The 21,941-nt window shown below is 41.0% G+C and overlaps 1 protein-coding gene across 10 annotated transcripts in view; it reads left to right on the top strand.

The window, feature by feature from the left end:
- LOC121865198 (UDP-N-acetylhexosamine pyrophosphorylase-like) overlaps positions 1-21,941 on the top strand; it is a 97,188-nt gene that overhangs the window by 778 nt on the left and 74,469 nt on the right. For 9 of the 10 annotated variants that reach the window (XM_042364516.1, XM_042364518.1, XM_042364526.1 and 6 more), the window contains one exon: positions 5,101-5,177. The gene's annotated coding sequence lies outside the window, so the exon portion shown is untranslated. Of the gene's footprint in view, positions 1-5,100; positions 5,178-12,702; positions 12,728-21,941 lie in introns of those variants that run through there. The other variant, XM_042364520.1, reaches the window with a different exon arrangement.

Below are 21,941 nucleotides of genomic sequence, written 5' to 3'. Positions count from 1 at the left end.
ACTAATCAAATCATCCTAACTGAACAAAAATACTGTGAATATGTAGTTAAAATTGTTAAGAGTGGCTCATTTTGTCTATTGTAAAAAGTAGTTCAGTTTATGTAGGGATTCGGCTTATTTCACCTGATGATAAACATCCCACTGCAACTTGGTGTGGGCTAGGTTAAATTAGTTTAAGTTAGCATTAGGATAGCTAATCTTGCCAGAAAGTTGTTAATAGATTAGAAGAAAAGGATAAAGAACATGGACTAAGGGTTAATGTTGTAATGACGAAACTAATTGTTGTTTCCAAATTGGAAATAAGTTCTAAAATGAAAATTATGGTAGGCAAAAGGGAACTGAAATAAGTGGAAATTTTGTGTATATAGGAAGTAACATTACTAGTGATGGTAGATATGCAAAAGCATTCATAACGGGAATAGGTCAAGTAAAATAGCATTTAATAATCTAAAAGACTTAATAATAAAGGGACATTAACTTCAATTTGAGAAAAAACTGCTGAATGGCGTTATATGGCTAGAACTGTTGTATGGGTCAGAAACGTGGTCACTTAAAGCAGACGCCAGAAAGATCTTAAGAGGCCTTTGAAATGTGGTGTTATATGCAAATGTTAAGAATTAGTTATATTAACAGGAAAACAAATGAAGTACATTACAGAATAGGACTAAGGTTACCGGTAGCAAAATCTTCAAGAGAAATAATTGAAATGTACAGAAAAAGAAAAAATAATGGATATTTTGGTCATCTAGTTAGGGATGATGGGATAACAGAAATATTAATGGGCAAAGTTGAGGGTAGGAGTGCCAGGGGAAGGCAGAGACAGATGGATAAACAAAATTAAAACCTGAGCCCAGTGACAATAATCCACTGTCTGATGCCTGGTTTGTGAGGCACTGTGTCACTCGCCTCTTTTTACACAAAGTATATTTTGAGCTAATAGCTTTGTATTTTACACAGTCCTTGACACCACCTTACTGCAAATGTCACTCACTCACTCACTGAGAATAGTTAATGTCTTTAGTATGCTGGTGCAAAATACAAGTGATTTGCACTGTACAATTACTATACATTGTAGTACTTTTTTCTTTGTAATTGTACAATTGATACTACTAACAATAGAAACTGTCTCCCATTATTTTTCGTTGCATTTTTCATAGAGTTAAGGTTATTTTCATGTTACAGTATTCTCTTGGAAGTTTATTCATTTAGATTGGTCCCTGTGTATGTTGTTATTCGTACTGGATGTAACAAATATTACTGTATGGTTGTCTCATCAGGTACAGCTTGATGAAGAAATTTTTGATGGACAGCGCACAACATTTACTTGCTTATAAGACCTAATATCATATAGAGAGGATAGAGATGGGTCTTGGGAAAGTGTATCAGGTATGCTGAAGCCATATAAGTAGCTGTGTGTGCTGTGGTGGCATTGAACTTCACCTCGGTACAGTACAACTGTTTCTCACTACAGTACTACAATACCACCCGGCCACCTTCTTGGTCTCAGCTCTACATCAACATTCTCCTTCTGAATCTGAATTTCATTATCATGTGTTGTGATCCAGTGATTTAATATACTGTTCATGTGTTAGTGGTGTGTCTTCTGGGTATGTTGTTGATTTAGTTGACTTTTGCTGAAGAGGACCGGCTTATAGCTATACATTACAGTATTTAACATTATCTCATCAAGGTATGTATTGGCTTTCTCCGAAATTAATGAACATGTAGAACCAGTGAATTATGTGCATATGTGCATGTGTCTGAGAACATTTTCGGGAATTTTTATACAATTTACATTACTTTACTGTATATGTATACAGTATATATTACTGTAAATATGAAGTTTGTCTAACTGCTTATGCAGGTGACACTGCATATGTTAGAGGGATAGGGTACAGTAAAGCTGCCTCTATTCCTCCAGTTATCAATTACATATGAAGATGCTTTCTATACTGTACTACAGATGACTCTGGAGCTTGACCCCACTACTCTCATGACATGGTTACACCGAACAGGTGAATAAGAGTACAGTACGGTACAGGTATCATGTACCAACTTGACACTTCCTGCATTCCTAGCAGCATGTATCCTGCTTCTCTTAACAACTGCTGAATATTTCAATATTGTAAATTTTTTCTCCTGTGTAAAATGTATGTTTCTGTGACATGTGAAATGTAATTGAACATGGATTTGAAAATATGGTAATACAGTACAGTGGAATGCAAAGTTTAATTGCTACACTGTTCACATTTCATTCTCAGTGTAATTAGACTCCAGGAACAGGTACTGTACTTAGCTTTGCAAAGAGTAGAAAACACTGTTCAAAAATGTTCACACTATGACAATTCTTATCTTGAAACTTTGAGGGCCCTTATTGAGCCCTGGCTATTGGTTTTGGAGCTTTGATCATTGTTTACTCTTATTTACCTTACCTTATCCTCTTTGCCACTGGTCAGCTCTCTAGCCAGTCAGGTGGTCATTTATATCTCTTGTCACACACTGTTGGCAAGTAGGGCATCTAGGGCACTAGAATATACCAGAACATGTGCCTCTCTCCATCATATTTGAAGCATGTAGGTGTTAGATCAAATGACGTCTGCTCAGTCGTAATGTGCCAAATCAAATTGCAACCACTCGGTCATTTCTTACACATCGACACGTCACATTTAGGTGTGTGGAGAGCCTGCTGGTGAGAAACATTTATACTGCACTGTGGTCCACTTATTCCTGTTGAATTATATTAAGACTATTATTATTTAGATTTTTCTTCAATACATTTCTCTTAAGTATGGTTTTACCTAACTCGTGAATTTATAATAGTTTAGATACACTTTTTGAAAAAAAAAACAATAATAGAGAACATAAGCAGAAGCAACATACAGTACAGAATTAGCTGGGTTTAATATTGATAGACCTCTAGCATGGAAAGTGCCCAGGATCTGTATCATCTTTTAACAATGATGGTACAGTAATTTGATTGCAAAGAATCACCAAGACCTTGTAACAAATGAATTATCGGTGAATTTCTTTACTAATTACAATACAGTACAATATCAGCTATGTTCAGGGAAGTAAGTAGTATTTCTACTAACAAGGACATACTATACAGTACAGTACCCTGTACAGTAGATTGTTTTCATAATTCAATAGGAATGTTAGAATAAGAGGTGCACAGTTGTGGTAAGGAACACAGTACAGTATGTTAGTTTAAAAAGAAAAGTTTTATATGCTATGATGAATGAATTGTAAATATTTCTAGGTACAGGTAGTTTCACAGTGGCATCGTACCAGATGGATGCTAAGTTGCAAAATTCAATGTGATGCCAGTTATTTTGCCTCCTTTGAGATATCCTATACCAAGTTGTATTCAGAAAATTTTCATCAGCAGGTTGCATAATTGCCTTATTGCCTAAACAAAAACAAATATAATAGTTTCCTTGTAATTTTGAAACCTCACAAAAATGTAAGATATGTACAGTACTGTATATAAATACAGTGCAGTACAAGTACTGTATATATTTAATTATTATTATTGATCATTTACAATACGGTCCCAGTACTTGTCAACTTACTTACCATTTGGGGTGTTTGGGTTGTCCAGTGTTAGTACAGGAGGAAACTCAGTCCAATACAGTGCAGTGCAGTACAGTACTGTATCTAGAGAAAATGTGTGGTACACTTGACAATATCCTTCTCACACCTGACCTGGGAATTTAAACTTATGATGCAGTGGTGAGAGGCAAGCATGTTACCACTGTATCACCTGCAATTTGCTCTTCTGTATATTCAATGCAAGCATTTTAAATGGGTTTCTGTATAATCATTAGGATTATGTCTGTTTGTCTGTGTAACTAAAATCAACAGACATCAAAGATTATGAACCCAAGCCAGCTATCAACTGTTAGAATACTGTACCAGCTGTAGAAAAACAAGGAGATCCATGTTCATGAGAAGAGGACCCAGTATGTTGCCAACAGACCAGGCCAAAGCAGTTGTTGGTAAGCTTCATGAAGTTCCTGAAGTTGCTTCGTTTCAGTCATCAGCTGCTGGTCCTAGTGATGGTACTTTTAAGTCAGATAATGAATGTAATGAGAATTTGATTACCTGTACAGTAGACTGCAGTGCTGTACTTGGGTTGCGTGAACTGATTTCAACATCAAATATATATATTACTGTATACTGTACTGTACTGTACACAGTATTATAGAGATTTATATTGAACTTTATTGCATTCCTTAAAGATTCATATACTGTACTGTACAGTACAGCTCCTCCCCGACTTAAGACGGGGTTAGGGACCCGAATCCAGGTCGTAAGTCGAAATGGTCGGAAGTCGAAATGGTCGGAAGTCGAAAATGCTAAATAATACATAGAAAATCTAAAATGGGTGTCTCTTTTTCTTCTCAGCACCACAAAACTCTCACTTTTAAGCTTGCCAGCCATTTTAAAGTGAATTACAAACGAAAATTTTGTCTGTGTACTGACGTTGGGACTCGAAAATGCCATAGTAGGAACAGTTCATGTATCCTTACAATGATAAGTAGATGTTTAAAAAACTTAGCAGGAGTTTTGGCCATGAGGAAATTGTGATTTTCACTTTTCTAAGACCCAAAATATAGGATCCCCTGTGGAGGCTATACCTCCCTGGGCCCTCAAAGGACCAAAGAGGCACCTAGATCCCTGGTGCATTTCTTACCACATAAGTGGTAATGCAAAAGAATATCTTGGGGGCAACAGTATACAGGTGCTCCTCTACTTATGAACGTGTTACGTTCCTGAGGCTTGTTTGTAAGTCCAACTTTACTTTTGTAGATAAACATATTGTAAAAAATGAAAAGATTATTGATATTTAGTACAGCTATACCCTTTAATACAGCCTTAAAACCTGGCTCATTTTTCTCCTCTTAGGTAATGTTTGTTCTATCTGGAATTTTCTTCAAAATAATCCAGTCTCATCCACATTAAACACCTGTTCTGGCAGGTAACCTCCCTCAGTGATAATGTTTGTATCTCTGAAAGTTTGTAAGTTGAACGTTCTTAAGTAGAGGAGCACCCAGTAACTAATGGAATGTTATACTGTACCGTACACTTTCTCTTCAGATGTGTGGAGGTGTGACAACGGGTGAACCGAGGTGACCCCATCTTTGGCCTGATCTGACCTGACCTGACCTTCACTGGTGAGTGTTCACCTTTGATGATTTATTTATTGCCCATCATAAAGAATTTTGAAATTTTGTTATAATTTACCTAAATATATGGTGTTCATTCAGCTGTCTGTCTTCCTGTCTGTCTTCTCATGCATTCATTCACCTGGCTCTCTGTGTCAGATATGGAGTCCTTTTAACACCTGTTCATAGACTGAATGGAATAGTTTCATTTCTGGTGACTAAGTGTAATTTAAAAATTTTTTGTTTGGGATTGTTGAAAGTGATGCTGTCAAAAGACACACAAAGACTGTACTCCATCACTGCCATTACTACTACTACAAATACAGTACTGCCAATAATAATAATGGTAATAGTACAGTACAGTATTTCATTGAAGTTTTAGGTTTGGTGAAAAATGAGAATATTGTTTATTGAGACACATTAACCTGGTTGATATAAATTTCTTTTGTGATATGGTGATAAAGCGAGGCTGGCAGGGAAGGGGGGGCTGTTGCGGTAATAGGCCATGGCCGATATAGCCACACACTAGCCTGTTGCACCTCACACTAGCCTGTTGCACCTCACACTAGCTTGTTGCACCTCACACTAGCCTGTTGCATCTCACCTCCAGTGACTTATAGACCGATTTTAGTATTTTTAGACCAGCTTCAGTGTTATTTTTAGTCCAACGTCTGTGATTATAATGTAAAAATAATAAAACATTAAGAGCAATAACTTTGGAAAATAAGATATAAATTGGATCACCAGAAAATTCGCCCCCTAGTTTATTTCACCTAACGATTAACCACCTGAACACTATTTGGGGAGGGGGGTGAGGCTAGGTTAGGAAAGGTTAAGTTAGGATAGGTTAGGTCATGGCAGGCCAAGGTAGGATAAGGTAAATTAAGTTTGGATAGATTAGATTAGGATAGGTTAAGGTAAGTTAGTTTAAGTTAGGATAGGTTAGGATAAATTAAGTTAGGATAGGTTAGGTTAGCGTTAGGGTGGTTAATCTTTAGGTGAGGGAGTAGTAAAGATGATTCCAAAAACTGATAGTATATAATAGTTCACCATGACCGTGTAGACTCTCCACCGAATCACCGGCAAGAGCGAAATAAGTGATTAGACTAGTCATATCACTCGCTGATTCCTGAAGAAGGGGACATGCCGGCCGCATGACAAGAGTGGCAGGGGGTGGTGGGGGAGGAGAGGGGACAGGGATAGGGAGGGAGGACGGGTGGACAAACTGATAAACGCTTCAAGTTATCTCAAGTGGCACATATTTCAGTCAACAGAGAACTTACGGTGTATATAGTTAGCTTTTTTTTTTTTTACTGTCCTCTAAGCGTGGTATTTCTATTCACTCATTCATTTTATTCACTCAAAACATTGTCCATTTTCAATCACTCGGTCATTTATTATACATTTGCGTACTCTAGTATGGAAAATTACTCTTTTTGACAGAAAAATACACTTAACTTTCATTTTGACAAGGAATATTTTATTTTACTTTCATTATAACAAAGATTTAAGCAAAAAAATAAATATCACAACCTTCTTGTAGTTTTGATAAGGATACTCATACTTTTGTACATTTACCGACAATAATTTTTTTAGTCCATAACAAAGGGCAGCAACTTCTGTGGTTCTTCCTGTACTATATATATATATATATATATATATATATATATATATATATATATATATATATATATATATATATATATATATATATATATATATATATATATATATATATATATATATATATACTACCACACACACACCTTTGTACAGTACAGTATATGAGATAGAGACGTGACTACTTTGCTGGCCCCTGGAATCACTCTACCACCACCTCAACATACCGGTCAAGTTATCATTGCAGAATGGACAATATTGTGTGTGTAACTGTACATCATATTATCCAGTTAATATTATGTTGCAAGGACTGGGAAATACCACAGTGCACGGGTTCCTTGTGCAACTTGGTCTGGTTATTGTTGCAGAGCAGGGACTGTTGTGTTGTGTTGCCAGACCATTGTATCCAGGTCGTTATGTGTTGCACGAGACGGGTAGCATCTCACTGTTCCGGTTCTGTGTTAGTTCGAGTTACTGTTGTAAGTTGGGGTTCGTAAAGTTGATTTTTTGTTTGTTTTTGTTGTCGATTTCATCTCCAGGTAGCGGTAAGGTACTACCGCCTGGGAAGATATTGGAAACATATTGTGTTGTCTAATGGTAGACCCTGCTGCTATTTGGCATCACGAAAATTGTGACCAAGTCCCAGGTTGCTGATCTGACTTTCTGCCTCATTTACACACAATTGCAGGTCTCAATTGTTTCTCTTTCTTGACAACACAACATACATATAGCGTTGCTCACTATTTATTTATTTTTTTTAATTTTTGTAATTCTTTATACAGTAGTTCTTTATTATTATTATTATTATTATTATTATTATTATTATTATTATTATTATTATTATTATTATTATAATTATTATTATTTCAGTGATATTATTATTATTGTACAGTTATATACACAATTCTCAGAACACTTTAGTTAATATCTCATCTACTGAAGAGTCACTTACGTAAAGGAAGACTTAAGAATTCTAAAATCGATATACTCAAATTAAAATGACATCTGTGGCCCACTAAATCGAATGTTCTGGGAATTTTGACGAGTTGTACACCTGCCGCATCTGACACCAACTCTACCTTTGTCAAGAATAATTATCACTGTGTTTCCTGGTAATTTGATGTTGTTTATCGTGTTAGAAGATGCCGACATACATTGATGGTGGTGGTGACGACGATAAGACGGCTGACACGAGTGGGTCGGTCAGATAGGGTTAATGGAACGACGATACTGAGATGCGTATTTGCCTGTATATAGTACCCCACTTACCTCCTCTTTCCTTACCACACTTTCATCCATCTTCCTCCCACTGTATTTCCTTCCTCCCTCCATTATTATTATTATTATTATTATTATTATTATTATTGTTATTATTATTATTATTATTATTATTATTATTATTATTATTATTATTATTATTATTATTTTAGTAGTTGTAGTAGTATTGTATATACAGTATATAAAGACCCCGAATGAACACTCCTTAGAGTATATTTGGTAAATATATCCCATGCAGGACATGAAATGGAAAAAAAAACATTTACATGATCTTACGAGAAATGTGAAACGCCCCCTGCCTCTTCTCCCCACACAAGCCGTCTCCTGGGATCTCCGTGTGCGTGTATAACAACATTAGTTATTCTCCCTAAACAGGCTCTCGGCGGGGAATTATGAAGATAACCGAGTTTGCTCATATACTTTGTGCTGTTTAAGTTGTGGGTCATTCGGGTTGGCACGGTATTGTGTGTGTGTCTGTCCGTCCGTCTGTGTGTTTCTGTGTGTGTGGGTGGGTGGATGGTTGGATGCTTGTAGTGTTTGTGTCTTGTTCTATAACAAATCGCTAGACCTTGTTTAGTGAGTGAGGTACCGCACCACACTTTGCTACTCGTCAGGTGTCAGTGAGCACCAAAGCTGTATTGTTTTGATAGAAGTCTCGTCGTTTGTTGTGGGTTTGATCTCTAAAGTTAACATTTTCGTTATTGTGACTAGTTATAAGGTTCTCCAGGTAGGTGAATGTGTAGACTACCTGGAGAGAATTTTCACCAAGAAGACGTAAAACATGGGGGGATGGGGTCAGTGATGCATGGGCGAGGCTGGCGACAATGCTGAGGAGAACACGACCTCACTGTGTATCATAACTCAAGACACTCATCATCGAACTGATTTTGCATTGTGTGTACCGCGACCAGTAATCCTATGTGGGCACACTGCTGGTCACCGTGAGCATTGTGACAGTTGAGGGGTGGGCGGGTGTAATGGTATAGTTAACACATCGCAAGAAGCCGCCGCTGTGTTGCTCGTCTTGTTCTCGCTGGGAATATTGATCGTTTTTACCATCAACATTACTGTAAATGTTTGTTGGTCCTTGGGTGATGTAAGGTGCTCTGGTGGCGTGGGAATTGAGGGTAAACACACCGTACTGTCTTACCATTTGTTTCTGTTCTCACGACTAACATGTAACAGAAATTTATACTGCATCATACACCCGCCACCCAGTTTTGATCGTAAACAGTCTTATACAGAGGTTTATTAATAGTGCTTTGTTTATTGTCTAGTGATGATACAATGCCGTGTGAAATGTCAACATCATAACTGTATCGAAGCGAGAGTTGTGTGTGGGTATAGACAGGGGAGTAATGTTAAACAAGACACCCAGGAAGATAATTTTCAACAACCTCTCTCGATTGACCTATCAAAATTAGTTCCTTCCCGAGGCAACTATTTTGGCCATGGAGGGATTATACCTCCATGATTTTGGCAGAGATGGCTGGCGGGTTAGGTGGTCGAGGCCGTCTTCACTCCCTGCAAGCACCTCAACACAAACCCTGAACCGACACGACATCCTGGATCCCTCAGAAACAAAACATCCGTTATCGAACAGTCTACAGAAGTTTGTTGACATATCCCCATCCCCCCCCCGGTCAGTTAAACGTCTGAATAATGTCATCTGTGACTGTGGTGAGGTGACTACCGTCTCTCCCGTCTCGCCTCCACGGTCACTGCTCCTTTGTGTCTCGGCTGTAATTTCTCCTTATAGGCTTTTATATCTTGTCATCTGAGCTTAATAACGCACCTAGGGGGTCCTCTTCTCACTATGGAGCTTTTTAATTAATGACTTTATTCCCGGGTGTTTGAGAGCCTCGACGCTTAGAACTTATCAGTGGTACTTGTAAGCGTAGGAAGTGGCCGCTGTGGGAATGTGGGAGGCCCCCCTGGGTTAAGTATAAGTTTTTGTGAGGCTGTTCTCTGCCCGTTTTGGTCGCTTTCCTCCTCATCCTAAAACTAAAATCACCCCTCCCTTTGGCTATCTCAACCCAAAGTCACCCCTTCCCCAAACCAACCAACTAACACACCCCAAAAAAAAAACTCACCTGCTGGGTTAACGACAAACAGCTACCACAGGTGTTTGGTGCTGTCATGCCAGCATAACACATTTCTCTCTCCTATCTCAAAATATACTTACCCCGTGAATGTAGTAAATAAAAGAGTTAACACATATAAGGCTTGTATCATTTGGGGTCATTGTTACCTACAAGACTGTATTATTATAAGTATGTATGGCGTTTAAGGCAATTATTATATATTTAGTGTTAAGCTTTTCTCATGATAGTAGAGCCTTTAATTAATTCAAGTAGAGGGGTGCCAGGGTGAGTTAGGTGTTGTCAGAGTCAGGTGATGGTGTTAGGGTCAGGTAGATGTTGTCAGTGAGAGATGGAAGTAGCAGAATGAGTTAGGTGTTGTCAGTGTTTGGGTAGTTGATGGTGACAGGGTGAGGTACAGCCGACAAAAACATTATCGCGCCGCTCTCCGTACTCTTCATTCTGGAATACATGATGAAATGTTTAGTAAACGCGGGAATGCCAACCTAACACACACCATGAGTTGTTGAGGTACTTGTATTTGGACATTCCCAGTTCCATCGGACCCCAGGAGCGTAATAATTTTTATGGTGGGTATACATGTCAGTGCCAGGGTAAGTTAAGTCACTGAAGTGGCAGGGTGAGTGGTGTGGGAACCAACAAGTGGGGTGGTCGCCCCGTCAACTGTGCCGGCCTCGAAACTCTATTACCACTAGTTCAGGCAAACTATGGGTAAACCTAAAAAAGACTGCAAGATATATTATTATTCCATCACGAGTATCAGAAATGGCCACACAATAACATATTAAAAATCTAGAAAAATCACCGGTTTTGAGAACTATTTAATTTTCCTTGCCCAGGATGCAAAGGGTGCCCAATAAACTAGCTCCCTCGCAGAGCAAACCTGAAAGTCTGACATTGTATATGCATGACAATACTCCCGGGCACTACCTTGAGGGTCATGTAGCTAAGGGTAAAGGTGGGGGGGAGGGGGGACTTTCTTTGCGAGTGTTTTTTATTTATGTATTTTTTCAATGCTATTTATTATGAAGTAAATTAATAATGAAAGGCAGCGTTCACCGACTTTAAAATAATGAACATATCTAGACCACAACAGCACGACACAGAGCAGCGTCCCTCCCTCCCTTCCCTGTATGCCACGTGTCACGTCTCGTGTAACTTGATGACTGGTGTGCATGTCCCTCGCCTCGTTTAGTGACGTGGGTGTTGGGTTGGTTTACCTGACGTAGCAAATGAGTCGCACTGAATGGCACCGTGATTGAATAGGTGTGCGAAGCGTGTACGTAATTTACCTAGTTCATTTTAATAATGTAACTCTCCCTCCCCTTCTTTCTTTCTTCCTTCCCTTCCATCCTTCACTCACTCACTCATTTATTGATTCATTTCTTCCTCCATTCCTCCCATACTCCATCTCTCCCTCCCTCCAAGATCTGCAGGTGTGTGAGGCCGCCAACACACACACACACACACACCTGTACAAACACCCTCACTCCCTTGCCTTGCTTTGGTCTTCATGTTCCTCGTCTTATCTGGGTCACCACTCCTTGTAAAGATTAGTACAGGATATATCGATTTCAACAGTGGCCATGTTCAACACCTGGTAACCTTCCCCCCCCCCCCACTAATTTTTGCATGTATAAACAACATCTTAAGACAGGTACTGTTTACTAATTTTTTTTATCAGTAAAACCTAAAAAATAAATATGTTTTTTTATCACTAAAGCCTCAAAAATTGGTATTATATTTTTGTACAATGTTCCAAGTGCAGGAAACTAACTCACGAGTGAATCAACATGCTGGTACTAGTGCGTCAGCCATCACAACGCTTCTCTTCATTGATATCTAAATGATAAATACTTTATGATTAAAAATAGAAGTTTATGAATACTGTCCTTGGCAGCACTGATACTCACTCACCCGCTTATCTCTTATGACATACTAATAATAATAATATTAACACTGGTGATAATAATAATAATAGTAATGACGATAATACAGCAAACAATAATGATAATACTAATAACAATGAGCTAATTGTATAAAATAATAAACGCCTTTGATATAAGACTACAATGCACAGACCAATGTAAAGATCATGATGTTACTGTGTTAGTGAGGTGTTGAGAGAGGTGGTGGTGTGGTGGTGCTCCTCGGCCACTGATGAAACTAAGCTTATTCACTCCGCCAGGTGAAATATCGGTTCACCTAAAGGTTAGCTCTCCTCCCCTCAGCTTCTTTTACCTAATGGTTAAACGCGCTAACGCTACTTGGGGGTGAGGTTAGGTTAGGGCAAGTTAACGTGAGGGTGGTTAATTATCAGGTAAAGTAAGCTGGGGTGCCAAATCTTCACTTGGCTCCCCAACTATATTCTTATAAATCTTCACTTACGAGTAGTATTCAGGATACAGTACATGCCATTGTGAATCCACGTCCCGGACCAGAGATAAGAATGAGGGGTAACATAACAGTTGGGAGACGTTCAGTCAGTGTGAGTTACTGCCTTCCTCTGTACTTGTGTGGCTCGACCCTCTCCCTCACTACGCCTCACCCACCCAGCAGGTAAGGCTCTCAACCAATGATATGGACAGTACAGACATATGTTATAAAAAATGTGACAACTTAACATTAAGGACAGATTAGGTTGGATTAGGGGTTCAGGGCTCTTTTTAAGGGTGACTAGTTTTCCCTGAGGGGCTTGGTGTTTGACTTGTTTTTTTCCGTTTGGGGTTCAAGGGTTTTAGGGATCGGCAGTCGTGCTTTTTGAACCTCCTACCTCCCCCCCCTCCCGAATCTACAGATGATCCCATTTTACTGTGTTGATCCAAATAATTTATAATCAGTGAGGACATCGTGTTGGAGGATTTGTCTTACGTTGTGACTGATGCACACACACACACACACACACACACACACACACACACACACGTAATCCTCCTTGCCTCCCTCTTCCTCCTCCTTCCCATCTTTGTTTCTCTCCTCCATTTCTTCCTCTACTTGGATAATGAGGAAACAAAGGAAAATGTGATTTATAATATCAAAGTAAGTAAGTAATTGTACTCTTGGGGCGTCATTCTGGGGAGAGCTGTCAGCACGATGGAGACAGACAAGGTGTTTAGACACGTGACATTTGCTTTATCAACAAATCCTTTACGAAAGATAAGATTGTATTTACGGTTTTTAATGTGTGTGTGTATGTGTTTTGTGTGTGTGTGTATTTTGTGTGTGTGTATTTTGTGTGTATTTTGTGTTTGTGTGTGCTGGGTAAACGCTGACCTACTGGTGATTCTTAACATACAATCGCTATATTGGGTTACTCTATCCTCCCGTGTCAGGATGTTAGTCCAACTAGGGGTCATTCCACCGTCGACTAGCGCATCCAAGAGTGCAGCCCTCTTCCGGTCGAGTGCACGAAGACCAGTGTACGGGGTGGGTGGCACAAACTCTGGACTGTAATCGAACTCGTGATCTGTAGCTTGTGAGACGAGTTACCATCCAACTGAGCTATTTATTTTTTTTTATCACTAAATGAACTACATTCCAAGTTCCAACATAGTTTTTTTTCACGACTCAGAATAGTTGACTCAAGAGAATGTTGTTTTAAGATTGTATTTTATCATTGACTGTCATTCATTCTCTCTCTCTCTCTTATACGGGACTGCTGTTAATGTTGTGTCTGTGTGACGGTGTGGTGTGTGTGTGTGTGTGTGCTGGTGTGACGGTGTGGTGTTTGTGCTGGTGTGACGGTGTGGTGTGTGTGCTGATGTGACGGTGTGGTGTGTGTGTGCTGGTGTGACGGTGTGGTGTGTGTGCTGGTGTGACGGTGTGTGTGTGTGTGACGGTGTGGTGTGTGTGTGCTGATGTGACGGTGTGTGTGTGTGTGCTGGTGTGACGGTGTGGTGTTTGTGCTGGTGTGACGGTGTGGTGTGTGTGCTGATGTGACGGTGTGGTGTGTGTGTGCTGGTGTGACGGTGTGGTGTGTGTGCTGGTGTGACGGTGTGGTGTGTGCTGGTGTGACGGTGTGGTGTGTGTGCTGGTGTGACAGCGGTGTGGTGTGTGTGCTGGTGTGGACAGGGGTGTGGTGTGTGCTGGTGTGACGGTGTGGTGTGTGTGTGCTGGTGTGACGGTGTGGTGTGTGTACTGGTGTGACGGTGTGGTGTGTGTGACGGTGTGGTGTGTGTGCTGGTGCGGACGGTGTGGTGTGTGTGCTGGTGTGACGGTGTGGTGTGTGTGCTGGTGTGGGCAATTGTGGTGTGTGTGCTGGTGTGACGGTGTGGTGTGTGTGACGGTGTGTGCTGGTCTGACTGCTGCTCTTCTCCTTCCACAACAATGTAGAACCAAGATATCTAGTTTAAATTACCCTCCTTGTTACTTAATGCAGCCCCGCCATCATCACCCATCAGCAGTGAGTGAATGAGTGACTGACTTGACTAACTGACTTGACTGACTGACTTACTTACTTGACTGACTTGATAGCCTGATATTGTATTTTTTTCCAACGTCCTGTACGACCTCCAAAACTTAGGTCAATCATAATGTCCCTCTGTGACAATGGGTTGGGTAGATTTATGTTGGATTTAAGAGTAAAGTTAGGAGTGGGTGGGTTAGGAGTAAGTTTGGTTAGATTAGGGTTAGGGTAAGTTTGGTTAGGTTAGGGTAAGTTGGATTAGGGTAGGTTAGGTTAGGGTAAGTTGGGTTAGGGTAGGTTAGGTTAGGGTAAGTTTGGTTAGGGTAGGTTAGGTTAGGGTAAGTTTGGTTAGATTAAGGTAGGGTTTGGGTAAGATAGGATTGGTCTTCGTAGGGTTGTCAAAATCCTTCAACCGTTGGGTCACATTTTTTTTCAACACAATTTGGTATGGATAGTTTTTTTTAATTGTACAGAAGCTAAAACAACTATCTGTGCAGGTGGGGGTCGATATGCTCCGAAATTTTACGCGTGACTAGTGACAGCCTTCATATACCAAAATTTATCGTCCCACAAAGTATGCACAGATAGTTGTTTTAGCTACAGTACATACACCTACGCCAGAGACTTGACAGGAGCCACACACACACACCCACACACACACACACACACACACACCCACACACACACACACACACACACACACACACACACACACACCCACACACACACCCCCCCCACACACACACACACACACACACACACACACACACACACACACACATCCACACTTGTCCTGATCACAACCCAAAATATTGAACCAAAGTCGACATACTGTAAATCAGACATAGAATCCCCCAGTGACATTTATTACCTCACCCTGAACACCTTACCCAGATAACCTGATTTTCTTCATCCTGGGATTGCCGTTTTGCTGTGATTTTTTAATTGTCCGTCAACTAAATAATACACAATTGAGGAGGGTCAACATTGGTAAGACTCGAATGCAATTGACCTTTGACCTCTGACTCCATAAAGTTCATAAAATAGACCAAAATGATGTAGAAAAGTATAAGCTTGAGAGGGTGTGTATACTGTAGGCCCCAGTGACGATCAACTGGAGAGTTATGGTTGCACGAGAAAGAAAATGCGGGGAAAATCAAAGCCCGTCGTTTTTAGGGAAGACTTAAGAATTCTCCAAAGACCAGGTGACCTTTGAAATGTTGATAATAATGGAAAAAATTAGGGTCCACTACTTAAGAGATAGTTGTGACGTATCTACATAAGGGGATATGGGATACAGGGTTTCGGGTTACAGTGGTTCACGATACAAGAGTTCGGGGCATAGGGATTTGGGGTACGGGTGGTTCGGGGCACAATAATTCCGAGTACGGAGGTTCGGTAGTCCACGGGTGTTAGACCTGGCCACGACGCAACACCTCCAACTGCACCGAATGTTCATTTCTTTAAACCTTCATCATAGAAGTTGTACTTGTCAGTCTCGTCTTGTTGACATTCATCAGCTGACGTGGTAAACACATTGGAGCAGGTTTCCTAGGTCGACGACATGCTGACGCCCCCTCCCCTTCCCCCTCCCATCTCCCTCTCCCCACAGCTGCAGGGGTCTATTGTCTCCACACCTGTTTAGAGAGAGAGAGAGAGAGAGACCACTGAAGTCTGTAAACACCTCAAAGAAGACATGAGCAACTGTAGACACCCTTCCCCCGTGATATACAATAATAACAGTAGTAACTAATAATATCTCTTGGAACTCCACAAATAACTCAGTCCGGGTGATGTCTCTCTCATAGTCGTGACCTTGACCTTCTCCCTCCACCTTTTGACGGTAAAATGATGACAGCTGTTGGGGGTTACGGTAAAGATCTTTTCCGAATGAGGATCTACTTAAATGGATCCTGTACTTACAAATCTACACACGGTAGCAAGAACGGCCAGTAACGCCCGACGCTCCTCTCCAAAGTGACAGGCTGGTGGTAGCTGCGCCTCTTGAATATTTTACTGAACATATTCTGATGAATTTTCGTCAGGGTTTACAGTAGCTCTCCTTGATGCGATTCTGTGAGCCGTGTGACCCCAGCTTCGTCCATCCCTGCACCCTCACCACTCACCCATCAGTGGCGGGGGAGGGAATGTTGGGGCCATGATAAGAGGGGGAGGGATGCCGGTGCCTTGATTAGGGGAGGAAAAAAACAGAGGTTTCGGGGTCATAACTGGGGGAGGAAGGGGTGCCGGGGTCTCAGTTAAGGGGAAAGAAAGGGAGAGGTGCTGGGGCCTTGATCTTAGAGAAGGACGGGGAGGGAGTGTCGAGGGCTATGATCAGGGAAGGGTGCCAGATACGAGTACGTGGGGGGGGAAGGTGCTGCAGTATGACACGGCAGGACCTCAATGAATCATGGTAGATATCTCTATTATTTACGCCGCGACGGCTCGTGGGAGTAAAGTGACTGTTCCTCTGGGTACTGATAATTAACGGTGTTATTGAGGGACACTAGTAGGGAGAGGCTGAAAATACACATTGCTGAGTGGGCCATTTAACAATATCTCTCAATACAAAAAGAGGAGGAAACTTGTAGTGAACATATAAGTTGTGTGTGTGTGTGTGTCACCTTGAACTTAGCCCTCATAGTTAAGAGGTTAAGAGATAAGCCACGTCTTATATCCACCCCCCCCCCCTCCTTTATTACAATAACACAGTTGTATGGACACAAGAGCCTGCCATGACTGACGCCGCGTGTGTTATATAATTATACGAGGTACCAACACTTACCTAAGGTCTTTCTCCATACTGGTAGCGTATGTGGACACGTGTGGCTTTGTTAGTCCTAGTTATGTACTGTTGTTATGGTTATTATTATCTTTGGTAGTTGTAAGTTATTGTTGTTATTATTATTATTATTATTATTATTATTATTATTATTATTATTATTATTACTATTCTTCTTTTTCTTCTTATTCTTATTCTTTTTCTTCTTATTCTTCTTCTTAGTAGTAGTAGTAGTAGATAAAAGTGTGTGAGGATTAGAGGTTGTACTCTTGTCAGGGAAATGTTGGTGTGTCAGCCGTGAAATACTGCATTTTAGTGGCTGGCACCCAACTGCTGGGCCCTCTTCTCTTTGTTTTCCAGCACCAATTTTTGAGAGTCGAGGTGGGGATGACACTCATGTTGCAGGTATAAAACAGGGGTGGCACTCATGTTGCAGGTATAAAACAGGGTGGCACTCATGTTGCAGGTATAAACAGGGATGGCACTCATGTTGCAGGTATAAAACAGGGATGGCACTCATGTTGCAGGTATAAAACAGGTGGCACTCATGTTGCAGGTATAAAACAGGGTGGCACTCATGTTGCAGGTATAAAACAGGGTGGCACTCATGTGCAGGTATAAAACAGGGGTGGCACTCATGTTGCAGGTATAAAACAGGGTGGCACTCATGTTGCAGGTATAAAACAGGGTGTACTCATGTTGCAGGTATAAAACAGGGTGGCACTCATGTTGCAGGTATAAAACAGGGTGGCACTCATGTTGCAGGTATAAAACAGGGTGCTCATGTTGCAGGTATAAAACAGGGGTGCTCATGTTGCAGGTATAAAACAGGGGTGGCTCCACTGGTGACCTAGGACCAGCAACACCTCTCACTGTACCGTTACTTTAATGGCCTTGTCACCAACCTGCTAAAAAATGTGTACCTTAACGAGCGCCAGCAGGTGTTGTGTGTGTGTGTGTGTGTGTGTGTGTGTGTGTGTGTGTGTGTGTGTGTGTGTGTGTGTGTGTGTGTGTGTGTGTGTGTGTGTGTGTGTGTGTGTGTGTGTGTGTGTGTGTGTGTGTGTGTGTGTGTGTGTGTGTGTGTGTGTGTGTGTGTGTGTGTGTGTGTGTGTGTGTGTGTGTGTGTGTGTGTGTGTGTGTGTGTGTGTGTGTGTGTGTGTGTGTGTGTGTGTGTGTGTGTGTGTGTGTGTGTGTGTGTGTGTGTGTGTGTGTGTGTGTGTGTGTGTGTGTGTGTGTGTGTGTGTGTGTGTGTGTGTGTGTGTGTGTGTGTGTGTGTGTGTGTGTGTGTGTGTGTGTGTGTGTGTGTGTGTGTGTGTGTGTGTGTGTGTGTGTGTGTGTGTGTGTGTGTGTGTGTGTGTGTGTGTGTGTGTGTGTGTGTGTGTGTGTGTGTGTGTGTGTGTGTGTGTGTGTGTGTGTGTGTGTGTGTGTGTGTGTGTGTGTGTGTGTGTGTGTGTGTGTGTGTGTGTGTGTGTGTGTAAGACTGGTTCTTCCTTCCCATAGACTTGGTTTCGCTGAGTGGTAGATCTCTTAACACATACCTGCACGTTGACAGGCAAGTGTACTGTAATGTACAGTACAGGGGACTAAATAAATACACACACACACACTCTCTCTCTCTATATATATATATATATATATATATATATATATATATATATATATCTATATATTTTTATATATATTTATATATATATATATATACACATACATACACAGAAAAAACATGGTGTTGATGTTGTTCCCTGAGGCTGTGGGAGCCAAGTCCTCCTCTCCAGTTGTCTCAGTGACCAGCGTGTGCCTATTATCTCACTCTTGACTCTGTGTGTCTCGGGGTTTTGTTTACTGTTGCTTTCAAAAGTCTCATCTTGGCTGTTCTTATTCTTTATAGTCATCGTCCACCTCTGCTCCCTATGCATCTCTGTTGGATTCAGCACACGTGTTTCCTTCTTGTGGTATAAGAGTATCCAACAAGTAGAAGTAAATTATATTTTTCCTATGGGGCAGAGTATTGTACTGTTCTCGGTCCTACCTGTCTGCCTGTCTCTGTGTTCTCAAAATAACTAGATCAGGTATGCGTCATTTTTCTCTTTCTCGATCTGTGTTAATATTAAGTTATTTTTTCCAACTACTGTATAAGCTCAGGTAATGAGGTTACTATATCCTGACTGATTGATGACGTAATCACTAAATCCGCTCATGTTTTTATCACACCTGACATGATAGATGGCTGTGTCTGATGTAACATGGGGTCTCTATGCCTCCTGCCGCCGCCTCCTTCTTCACCTGGTCCGTCCCTCTGTTGTTCTCCCTCCTCTTCCTCTGGTATCATCCTCTTCCTCCACTGTCCTCCTTGGCTTATCTTCCCCTCCACTATCCTCTCCCTCTGCTATCCTTTTCTTCCGCTATTCTCCTCCTCCACTATCCTCCTCCGTTCTCTCCAGGTCAGTGTTTACTTGGCAACAGTTCTAAATAAGGAAATGAAAGCCTGTGACGAGCCTTATGTACTGTACACGTTACGAGGTTAAAGCATTCTGATTGGTGAACATTGTTTACGCGATTGCTTCACTTAATGCCTGATTGGTCAATGCTGTTTACACGATTGCTGCAAGTGTTGCCTGGGGACGAAGATGGGGCAGCATACATACATACATACATACATACTGTATATACAGTCAGTCTGTACTCACCCCTGAAGATGTGAATTACACGAAAGCGCTTGGGAACTTCGTGTTTTCTTCTTTCCTATGTAGTTGTCAGCATATACATACATACATACATACATACATACATACATACATACATACATACATACATACATGCATACATACATACATACATACATACATACATACATACATACATACATACATACATATTCAGTTAAACTTTTCATATAAATTTACATTGATTCAGCATGTATGCAGACAATGTAGGTATACAAAAAACGTAAACCGTACCTATAAAAAATTAGACAGCGTGAGTTTACAAACAATGGTGAACAGTAAATGGACTCAACCAAGGATATACTGCCTCGTTAATTGTCAAATAGTTTTCGAAGTGGCTACCGTAACGATATCAGAAGGTTATTGTCTTTGGGGAGAGGGTTAAAGTTAAGTTGGGTTAGGTTAGGTTAATACTGGCACTCCCCCCCTCCCCACAGTACTGAGTGGTGTTACCTAGCATGCTGTGCCTATGTACAGTGCCAGCAACATCTTAAATATTCCGTACCCAAGCATGCATGTACCTGTAAAGGGGGGGGGGGGATCGATCAATGTAGACCAGTCCTGTTTTTACGGGTATCAGAGGTAGTGTGTCTGGGATAGCTAGGCAAGGGACAGCCTCTCACTAACTGCTGCTGTTGCTGGAAAGTTTGGCATTTAGAACCTGGTCGACCTTCCGCCGATGTAGCATGTGTAGTTGTGTATACTTCCTGGGCCACCTCGCCACTGACGGTAACTGTGTGGTGTTGATGTTGTCGCTACTGCTGTTAATGCTACTGCTGCTAATACTACTGCTGTTAATGCTACTGCTGCTAATACTACTGCTGTTAATGCTACTGCTCCTAATACTACTGCTGTTAATGCTACTGCTGCTAATACTACTGCTGTTAATGCTACTGCTCCTAATACTACTGTTGTTAATGCCACTGCTGCTAATACTACTGTTGTTAATGCTACTGCTGCTAATACTACTGCTGTTAATGCTACTGCTGCTAATACTACTGCTGTTAATGCTACTGCTGCTAATACTACTGCTGTTAATGCTACGTTCTAATACTACTGTTGTTAATGCCACTTGCTGCTAATACCACTGTTGTTAATGCTACTGCTGCTAATACTGTTGTTAATGCTACCGCTAACACTACTGCTGTTAATGCTACTGTCTCAATACTACTGCTGTTAATGCTACTGCTGCTAATACTACTGCTGTTAATGCTACTGCTGCTAATACTACTGTTGTTAATGCTACTGCTGCCATTACTACTGCCGTTAATGCTACGTCTTAATACTACTGTTGTTAATGCCACTGCTGCTAATACTACTGCTGTTAATGCTACTGCTGCTAATACTACTGCTGTTAATGCTACTGCTGCTAATACTACTGCTGTTAATGCTACTGCTGCTAATACTACTGCTGTTAATGCTACTGCTGCTAATACTACTTACGACTACTACTACTCTGTTCTTCCATTTCTTGTTGCTACCTGGTTTGTCTGTCAGTGTAGGCTCATACAGTGATGTATAAGCGGCCTACAATTGTTACCAGAATTCCCTCAATATTTGGTTCTATATGACATCTACTTGTAACAAGAGGTACCGGTATGGCCAGCATAAGGACAGAACCAGACAATGTGATGTAGTCGTGGCCAGAATTAGGCTTGAATACAGACACATCTGGCAAGTTAGTAACGCTGTACCCATACCGGAACACTCAGCATGTAAACTTTGTGATAAACCTTTAAAGCATTCACTTGAACACTATATTATTGAATGTGACACTGTCAAAGAGTTCAGGCCACCTGACTTATTGTATCTAAACTATGTAATTACTTCATTGAATCAGGTGTGCTTAGGACATTTTGCTGT

This window comes from Homarus americanus, unplaced genomic scaffold (genome assembly GCF_018991925.1).
Source record: "Homarus americanus isolate GMGI-L3 unplaced genomic scaffold, GMGI_Hamer_2.0 scaffold18547, whole genome shotgun sequence".
Lineage (NCBI taxonomy): Eukaryota > Metazoa > Arthropoda > Malacostraca > Decapoda > Nephropidae > Homarus > Homarus americanus.
This window is presented reverse-complemented; position numbering and strand designations above follow the sequence as displayed.